The sequence below is a fragment of the Carettochelys insculpta genome, chromosome 20 (genome assembly GCF_033958435.1).
Source record: "Carettochelys insculpta isolate YL-2023 chromosome 20, ASM3395843v1, whole genome shotgun sequence".
NCBI lineage: Eukaryota > Metazoa > Chordata > Testudines > Carettochelyidae > Carettochelys > Carettochelys insculpta.
Window position 1 is genome coordinate 20059147 of NC_134156.1, and position 8133 is coordinate 20067279.

Consider the following 8133-nt stretch of genomic DNA (forward strand, 5'->3'; position numbering starts at 1 on the left):
GATTGTGCTGCCAGGGCTGGGAGGCGGAGCAGTTGGCCAAGGAACTGGGGGATTAGGCCACTGGGGCCTGAGAGGTGGAGCAGGCAAGGCTGAGAAGCTGGGGGACTGGGCCACTGGAGCCAGGAGGCAGAGCGGGGAGGCCAAGAGGCCAGGGGATTGGGCTGCCAGGGCATGTTGGAGGTGCGAAGGATGGAGAGTGGGAGGTTGGACTGGGGCTGCTTTTGTCTGCCATTGCTAGGTATATGCAGCACAGTGCACCATGGCCCCAAATTTAGTGGTGTGCTATGCAGCAATATCCTCTGCGAATGCCTAGGGAGGGCACTGGTTGAAGTGAGTCAAAATGGGATATGTACTGTCAGGGTTAGGAACACACAATTTTTCAAGCTGCTGGTTTTCTTACGCCAAACATCAGCCCCACCATATGACCTCCTCCAGCTATCAGCACAAGTCTATGCAGAATGGCCGCAGCTAGTGAACCACCATCTGTTAGCACAAATTTAGCAGCCTTCCTAGTCGGCTATTATCTGTGTTAATTATTGATGTATGCCCGTGACCATTGCTAATGCACCTGGTTCAGTCATTAAAAAATAATAAATTTTAAAAACCCATTCAGGCTCTCTCCCTCAGTTGGTGATGTTCACAATTAATCAATGAGCTTTTAAATGATCAAACAGTTCGCGGGAACTGGAGACTGTCAGAAACGAAGAGCAATATGCACAGCTGAATCTCGTTTTTGTCTACTGCCGAGTCCCCAAAATGTAGGGAGTATGGCAGCTCTCGCTTCTCTCTCTCTCTTGCTCTCTCTCTTGGCAGTCACTCAATAACGAGTAGGACGTCTTCATACCACCTTCCAATTTGTGAGTCCGTTGATGGCTGAGCAGCCTGATTCTGGAGCGGCAGATCTTAGCACTGAAGAGGCAGGTGTTGGAGCTGTTGGAGGGGTGCAGGGAAGTTTTTGCTGCTCTTTTCGTCTTCTCTGCCTCTCCTCATCTGCACTGCAGCGAGACCTCTCAAACTGCACTCCTCCTCCCCCCTCAGATTACTACTCTCCACTAGGAATGGTCCTGGGCAAAGTTCTCCCAAGCGTCAACACCAAAGCTGGACTTTTTCACGTGTGCCTTCAGCCTGTCCTTATATCGCTTCCGCTGGCCCCCAATGCTCCTCTGTCCTTCCTTCAACTCAGAAAACAGAATCTGTTTTGGGAGGCGCAGATCAGACATCTGAACTATGTGACCAGTCCAACAAAGTTGTTGATGAATGATAATGGCTTCAATGCTGGTCATGTTTGACTCTTCCAGGACGCAAGTGTTCGTGTGCCTATCCTACCAAGAGATATTTAGGATTCTCCTGAGGCCATGTTGATGATATTGTTGAAGTGCCTGCAAATGATACTTGTATGTTGTCCAGTCTCATGTGTGTACAGTAGCACTGGAACAACCACTGTGCAGTATATAAGGAGCTTTGTCTTGGGATAGAGGTCCCTGTTCTAGAAGACCCTTTGTCTCAAGCAGGTGAAAGCAGAGCTTGCACAGCTCAGACTGAAGGCTAAAAGCAACACCTCCACACCCTCAGTCATGGAGGTGCAGTGCATGGATGACAACATGGTTGATGCTTTTTCTCCTGCAGCCCTTCCAATCATCTTAAGGACCATCACCAAAACTTATGGGAATCTTAGCCTCACATGAAACATCAAAAAGACCAAGGTTCTCCACCAACCCTCACTGATGTGGCAGTCCCATGTACCCTCTATTGAAGTCAGTGGAGAACTGCTGGAAAATGTGGAGCGTTTCCCATACCTTGGAAGTCATCCTTCCATTAAAGTCAACATTGATGTGGAAATCCAGTGGGAGTGTGGCGTAATCGTTAAAGCACGGCAATAGCGCATTGGCAGTGTAGGTTCCAGTCCCAGCTCTAAATGGCTTGTCCAAGAGGGGTAGCTGTATTAGTCTGTATGAGCAAAACCAACAAGGCGTCCTCTGGCACCATACAGACTAAAAAATGTATCTGGGCATAAGCTTTCATGGGCAAAAACCATCAGGTACATTTGACAAAATGGTTTTATCCAGGAAAACTTATGCCCAAATAAATGTGTTAATCTATAAGGTGCCACAGGGCTCCTTGTTTCTAAATGACTTGCTGCATGACTTTGAGCCAAGTCGCTTACCTCCGACCCCCAATGCCTTTGTTTTCCCCTCTGTCTACAAACCGATTGTGTGTTGTGTCAGGATGCTGTGAGATCTAAATCATATGCCAGCCCAGGCCTATGGACTAGTTAAATCCTTCTTTTGCTCTATTTTGTATACTTAAGTAGAGATAAGGTGTGTTGTGCTGGTCCTTTGTATGGGAAATTCACCTGAATGTCTGTAAAAGACTTTGAGGAAAGGTGCTAAAGATGTACTATTGATCATCAAAAACGGTCTTCTGCTGCTCTGCAGTAAACACATACATTCCAGCAGAGGAAGGGTTAAGTTTTATGCTGCAACTGCAAAGCCCAATTTCTTTATTTCCTGTTAATGACATTATTGCCTACATAAAACCATTGGAACATGTTTCTTTCATTTGTTTAATTTCAAGTTCTGAGCACAAGAGCTGGAAACTATGTTGAATAGTTAAACTCAAAACATTTGGATTTCCTTTCCTTCCCGTGATTTTCAGTAAGACTTAGTTGAATTTTTAAGGAATCCTTTTACACAGCTACCAAAGCCAGTCGGCAAACAAAAAGGATTATAGTGCAGCATCAAATCACATCAGTTAAGGCTAGGTACACATCATATATTTTGCTTCCTTCATAATCATGCCAAGATCTCATCATATTTGTTAGCAAACAGACCGTATTCACCCTTCCATTAAGTAGGGGGTGCAGCCCTTTCAGAAGAAAAGCCAGAATGCTGCTAGCACGATATACCTAAGAACACTTTCCCATAACATGCATGGAAAATATATTCCTGTTTCCATGACCAAACAGGATGGACTGTTACCCTAGTCCCTTCCTGACCCTCATTGGCAATGGCTTCCCTTTACCTTCTGAGCTTGCTTCTAGACTTGCCACTGCACTTTTAGTGCAACCTGCTTGCCAAGTTCTCACTGTTTCATGGAGTGCTTCATTATATCAGGATAACATGGGACCACAGATCATTTAATGGTAGCAGAAAATCCTGTGTCCGCTTGTTAGAACAGGAAGACTGCGTATGTGGATCTAAAGCCCTTTGAATGTCAAGGGGAAAACTCAGATTTGGAACTGTGCTCATGGTTTTGTTTCGGGTTAGATCCAGATTGGTAGGAATCTATTTTCTGGTTCTCAATACACCAGATGTTTTACAAAGGCAGATGATTTTTAGCCTCCATAAAGTGATGGAAATTGCAACTGCTGGTCACGTGAGATCCTCTGTGCGAGATGCCCAGCCTACTGACCTAGTTGCCAACTAGGGCTGTAATCTCTCCAGAACAATTTATGAAATTTTGGTGGGCATGGACCCCATACCAGTAACCCATCTTACAACTATTCTGGATCCAGTCTCAAAGAGACAGTCTTCTTTGCATATCTTTAAAGAGCCACATTTACACCTGATGGAAATACACTGGAGTCATTGAAGATACGCCAGGAATGAATGTGGCCAGCAAAGTCTGAATCGCCGAAGGGTTAACGCCTTGTGCCTGCCAAGTAGGCAAGACTCACTTTTTTATCCTGTTGAACAGCATTTTGGGGTATCACTCTGCCACTGCGGCCATAGGGCATGACCTAAAGCCCATTGAAATTAATGGGAATCTTTGAAGACTTCAATGGCCTTTGGATTAGTCCTGGTGAGGAACAAATTCTGTTCTTGGATGTGCAGCTCGACAACATAACTTCACTGGACCCCAAGTGGATACATTCAACAGCGAAAGCCCCACGATGGAGAGTTCAGTCACAGGATATTACTTTGTGAGCAGAAAGTGTCTAAGGCTATGTCTACAATTCACCAGAAGACTGACCCTCAGAGGATTGATCTTCCAGGGTTCACTTTCACATGTCTAATATGGATGCAGAAAATGGACCTCTCAGGGGTCACACTCGACCCCTGTAGCCCTCATGAGACATGAGGAATAAGGGAGGTCAATGGGAGAAACTCTCCCATCGACCTTCACCCAGTAGGGATGGCCAAGTTAGCCGAGCGCAATACATCAATTCTAGCTACTCAATTGCCACATCTAGAATTGCGTATCTGCGGTCGACTTACTTTGGTGAAGACGTAGATCGTAGATAACTAGCATAGATAACTAGCATTAGCAGAGGGCCCACTTCTGCACCCTTTCCCCAACTGAGTAGCACTTACCTATGCAGATCGTCCTGCTGAAGTCAAAACGTGAGTTGGGTTTGTCAAAAGGGTTGCAGAATTTATCTCATCATGGTTACTTTTAAAATAAGAAGCTAGTAAATATAGTTAAATAGTCAATGGCAAGTCTGTGTCTGGGCATGCACCATGGAGGCTTGGTCACACATGTCTCACTCCCCCATTCTGTCCCCAAACCTCATTTCCAATCAACCTTCCACACACATGAAGGAAACAGTTCAAAAATGTTAAGAGAGAGCAAAGGGCTTGTGTACTTTATCAGCTGCTCGAGAATGTTTAATGATGATATGGTGTCACTTTAAAGTGGCCAAGAGTGAGCGCAGAGCAGGGAGGGTGTTCAACCTACTATCAAGGAAAACATCTGTGTTGGATGATGCAAGTATGAGATTTTTCTCTTACAGTAATCCTTTTACCAGACCTCTCTTGTAGGACTCAGAAACAAAAGTGTGTTGGCTTATGAAACAAACTTCAGATCCTATAAAAGTAGCTGTATGGTGCCTTGCCTTATATTTGAGTCTCTTTCACAGTGCTTTTTTCCCCTGCTATGTTTACATGCATGTATAATGCTCTCCACTTGTAAATTGACTGATTATCTATCTAGCTATGTATCTATTGGGAGAAATTATACAGACAATTTGTTTTGCATTTATTAAACTAATGATGTGAAACTAACTTACTGACAAAAAAGGAAGAATAACTTCAAAGATACTGATGAAGCATCTGACGAAGTTGGTCTTTGCCCATGAAAGCTTATGCTCCAAAATATCTGTTAGTCTATAAGGTGACACAGGACTTCTTGTTGTTTTCAAAGGTACTAGCTCCCTTGTTGAATGTAAACCTTGTGTCTTCTATACATTGAGCCTTCCTCTTATTTTGATCCAGTCTGTTTCTAACACTTCTGTTGAACTACTTGCAAACCTTTGCACTTGTTGGCAACATGAGCACCAGACAGAATCTTGAAGCTTGCAGAGCGTATGACCATCCACATGACATCACTTGCCCAGTGTGAGTAACACAGCTTTTGGGTTTAGATTTTACTATCGTGTTTCTCCCCTGAGCTGCTCTTTTTCCTTTAGTTCTCTCTTTCTCATACACACACTGTCGCCATGTGGGGACAAGATACAGAGACACTTGGCATAACTGGGATTGTTCAGGAAGATTTTCACCTGCCTAGGAAAACCAGGATGCTTGTCACCACTGGAGACGGTGACTGGTGTGGGGATTCCAGAGGGCCACCAGCCATGTGACCCTGCTCCTTCCACTCCCCACCACTGCCCCTTCCCTTCTGTCCTGCTCTGTCCATGCCCACCCCCCACACATGCCCCTCCCGCCCTCACCTGCCTCTTCTTGTGGAAAAGCTGCACTGCTTCTGGTGATATAGGGGTAGTCTCACCCCCCCACCGCCCCGCTGAAGCAGGATGGTTTGAGAACAGCGCGAGCTGCCCTCAGGCTGTGCTGCTCTGGTGAGGCGAGGGGAATTTGCTCACAATGACTGGAAGTGGTGAGGCACTGATGGGGGAGGGGCGATGCTTCAGGTGGCTCCCTGGGCAGCCCCACACGTCACATCTGGTCGGGAGAGCTGCAGGGGCAGAACAAGGTTTGAGACAGACACCAGTTAGATGCGTACTCATCACTCCCGGCCTGCCAGCCTCAAACTTTCCCGTCCTAAACAGACATTAGCTCATCAGGCAGGCCGCTACACTTCTCCTTAACTGAAGCTAGGACAATCGCTCCTCAAAGCCATGCAGGCAGCTTTCTCTTCCTGCTTAGCTCTCCACCTCGCTCTCCTTCCAGACACACGCACAAGTCAATAACCAAACGGGGGTCTGCGGAGGGGCCTTTACCTCTGCTGAGGCCTACTTCCCCAGTTGTGCCACCTGCCCTTGGTGTTATGGTGCCTACCTGCTACTAAGAGGCAGAATCATATGATTAAAATAGTCTAATAGATGCATTATAGTAGCCAATCTACGTAATATTACAGCATGCAAGCTGGTGGCATGCTAGCAGTTCTGAGGTTCAGCAAAGGCAGCTAGGCTCTGTCTCAGGCCTTCAGTCTGTCAGAGCAAGAGGAAGCACCATACAGACAGAAGTCAGGGAAGTGCAATGGAAGAGTCATGCAGGAACAGAGCAAGGGCCCCATAAGCCAGCACCTGCATGGGTGGCTTTTTGACAGGGTGGCAGACCCTTTTATGTTGCTTCTCTTTCTGAGTCTGCAGTCCCAGGTGGCTTCCTGTCTAACTCAGGCACTGGTTATTTACAGCGTAAAACCATTCCAGAGATTTTGATTTAATTAAATGGAAAATAAAATGACCTGATGATGGATTGATGTGCCATGCACTTTATTATCTCTCATATGTTTTTGATGAAGGGCTGGAGTGTTGTGTTTGGAGCAGAACTTGGAAGTACCAGCACTTTCTCTCTCAACAAGATGAACTTTCCAGTGAACAGTGCTGCTATGTTGTCCACAGCTGGTATCCTGCTGAGAAGGGGTTTACTTCCTCCAGGCAGTACCTCTTTATTGTAGGGATCAGCTGTTTACCATTTGGGTGCCCTCTTCTCTCAATTATTCCATCTGTGACCTTCCCCTCACAATTCAGACCTCTGGCCATATCACTCTTCCAGGGTAACAAAGTCTTTCCAGGTCAGCTGTCTAGCTGGGGTGTCCAACGCTCCTCTGCCATTTCTCCTACCTTATAGTGAAAGCCAGGCCACCCTCTTACACTGGGCTCCAGCCCAACAAGCTGCCAAGGTTTGCATAGCCCTACTCCTTCTTGCTATTTCCCTGGGCTTCTTTCTACCTAGGCTTTCTTTCCCCACAGCTTCTCTGGAGTTGACCCTTCTTACAGGGCTAACACCTCAGGTCGTATAATGGCTCCTCCTACCATTCCAAGAGATCACCTGCAGACTTGTTCCCTGCCTGCTGCAAAGTTCCTGGCTTTATAATCTAACCTACACCTGCCCATCTCGGCTTCTCGTTCAGTTAGGTCTCGCTGTCTTCCAGGTGCGCCTGGCCACCTTAACCCCCTTCTGCTGCTGTTGTGGGATGAATGCCTCATCACACTTTCTGCAGTAGGGATAACAGAAGGCATTTTCAGGGGAAGAACAACTTCTGTAGATATACTCCAACATTTTAATATAGATATACTCCAATTTTTCAATAGTAGAAAACATAGCTATTATTTCACAGTGGAATTTGGTATGATCTATGTTATATACACCCACAAAATATACTAAGTAGGCACAAGTCTCACTGCTTGATTTCACCCACTCACTATCGTTCCTTGTTTTTGTTAATGGAGTTACATCTCTGAAGTGGAGGCTATGTCTACACTGCAAGGGTTTTTTTTTTTTAATGTTACCTAGTTTGATGTTCTAAAGTCTAAATAAGTAATGTCGGAAAAGTATATTCAGGCAGCCACAGCATTGCAAAGGGAGCATTCTCACTTACAGCCACAATCCACAGCCACAGCATTGCAAAAGGAGCCTTCAACTGAGATAACAACTGTGTTTGGTTTGCACACCTTTCTTTTTGACTTGGAAAGTTGGTGGGGTGGGGGTGGAGGGTCGGTAAAAGTCCCTCACAGTGCTGGGGTAATTATTTTGAGGGAAAAACCCTCTTGTCTTGAATTATCCTGCTTGGTTGTGTAAATGCTTTGGGGGGTGGATCGGAAAAAAGGGTTTTTTTCCCCTAAAATAAGCTGGCAGTGTAGATGAGCCCTGCCTTATATTGCTTTGTTGGAAGAGCAGACTGCCTCCACGGATGGAAACTTGTCATACGAAGCTGGATGACTTGGCAGCTAAA